Below are 2,318 nucleotides of genomic sequence, written 5' to 3'. Positions count from 1 at the left end.
AAATGGGGGGGCTCAAAGGGAATGAAAGGGGAATGAAATATGAATTAAATCAAAAAGCAGGGAKKGGGGSGGGGGGGGGAAACGCGCGGCGCCGCCGCCCCCGCGCAGCCTTTTGTTCAGCGCAGCCCCGCGCAGCGGCTCTTCCCGCATCCCCCTCCCGAAATGAACCCCGGAGACGCTTCTGCCCCCCAACCCCCCCAAACCGACCCCCCCCCCCAAAATAAAAATAATAAATAAAAGAGCCAAGGGCCGGAGCCGCGGCGGGGCCCCCGTTACCTGCCCTGCGTCCGCGCCCGCCGCCGCCCGCGCTCTGCCGCCTGCCCCCGGCCCCGGCGCGCCGCTATAAAGCCGGGGAGGGGGGGGAAATGAGGAGGGGGGGACGGGGGATAAAAAAAAAAAAAAAAAAAAGAGGAAAAAAATCCCTCCTTTCCATCCCCCTCTAGCCGCCTGCTGCGGTCGAACCCTCTCGCTCCGCTCCTGAGCGGTGCGGGGAAAATAAAAGGAAAAAGAAGGAAAAATAATAATAATAATAAAAAATAAAGGCGAGAGAGAGAGAGAGAGAGGGGAGAGAGGAGAGGAGAAGGGGCCCATCTGGCTTCTCATCAGCTTTGTCAAGTCTTGCATACGCTAAAATGCTAATGACCTAGATAGCTCATGCAAAATGCAGCAGAGAGGGAGGAGGGAGGGGGAGAGGGAGGAGGGAGGAGGAGGGAGGGAGCCCGAGCGCATCACTGTCCCCGGTCCCCCCCTTTCCCGTTGTCCCCCCCCCCACAAAGCCCTCGCTGCCCAATGCACCTTGGTAGGTACCGGGCTTGGCTTGCAAAGGTCACCCGGGTATAATGAGGAGGGGGGGGACAGAGCCCACCGAGGTACCATTTTCCCCCGGTTCCCCCCCCCCCGATACTTACAGGGGATAGAAAGCCCGGAGGGGAGGGTCTATTACCTCCCCCCTACCTGGATTTTGTGTCTCCCCCCCCACAAAAGAAGCCCCTACCCCCGAGATGCTGCGGGCCCCCCCCCACACCTCCTCCATCACCCCCATGACCAAAGCATCCCCGCTACCCACCCAGTGCAAAAGGAGAGAAGGAAATACCCCCCTGCGGCAGCGGCTCCGTCCGGGCGCGGCGAGGCGAGGCGCTTAAATCCCGCGGAAAAGGGAAAAAAAAAAATGAAAAGGAAAAAAAGGGGGGAGGGAGGGCAAAAAAAAGGGGAAAAAAGAAGAGGAAAAGAAAAAAGGAAAAAGAAGGAAATAAAAAATGGAGAAAAAAGGAAAAAAATAAAAAGGAATAAGCGGCTGCGGGGGCTTTGGATGAAGCCCCCTCCGCGGCCAAGGGCAGGACGCGGCGCGGAGGCAGCGCGGAGCGGCAGCTCCTCGCCCGGCGTTGGGCAGCGCGGATGCTGCTCCCGCTCCTCCTGCGCTCATGCCCAGCCACTTTCCCTCCCTCCTCCCCACCCCCCCGCGCCCCCCCTCACCTGCCCGTGGGGTCCCGGTCCACGGAGGGGAACAGGCGGAAGGGCAGCGGCACCGGGAGCTCGTCRAGCAGCTGGTAGCGCATGAGGGTGAGCTGGGGGGGACGGGGGGTCACGGGGGGCGCAGGGGGCGCAGGGCGCGCCCCCCCGCGTCCCCGCGCCCACCTCGCCGGGGCTCGGCGTGACCTTGAGGACGCGGGCGCTGTCGAACTCGTCGAGCCGCACGGCGCCGTGGAAGGAGCACTCGTCGACGCGCACGGCCGGCCCGTAGCCTGCGGCGGCGGCGGGGCCAAGAGGGGCCGTTTGGGGCGAAAAGGGGCCATTTGGGGCAGGAAGGGACGTTTGGGGGTGAAAAGGGGGCGTTTGGGCTGAAAAGGGGTGTTTTGGGGCAGGAAGAGGAGTTTTGGGGCAGAAAAGGGGCAAAAAGAGGCATTTTGGGGGCAGAAAGGGGTGTTTGGGGGCAAAAAGGGGCATTTTGCAACAGGAAGGGGTGTTTGGGGGTGAAAAGAGGCATTTGGGGCAGAAAGGGGGCATTTTGGGGTAGAAAAGGGGCGATTTGGGGCAGGAAGGGACATTTGGGGGAAAAAGGGGTGTTTGGGGGCAAGAAGGGGCGTTTTGGGGTGGGGAAAGAGCAAAGAGGGCATTCGGGGGCAGAAGAGAGCATTTTGGGGACAGGAAAGGGTGTTTTGGGGCACAAAAGGGGCACTTGGGGGCAGAAAGGGGCGTTTGGGGGAGCAAAGGGCATTTTGGGGCAGGAAGGGGTGTTTTGGGGTGAAAAGGGGTGTTTTGGGGTCGGGAAAGAGCAAAGAAGGTGTTTGGGGACAGAAGGGCATTTTGGGGACAGGAAA

Source organism: Nothoprocta perdicaria, unplaced genomic scaffold (genome assembly GCF_003342845.1).
Source record: "Nothoprocta perdicaria isolate Ctin4 unplaced genomic scaffold, notPer1 scaffold_101, whole genome shotgun sequence".
NCBI lineage: Eukaryota > Metazoa > Chordata > Aves > Tinamiformes > Tinamidae > Nothoprocta > Nothoprocta perdicaria.
This window is presented reverse-complemented; position numbering follows the sequence as displayed.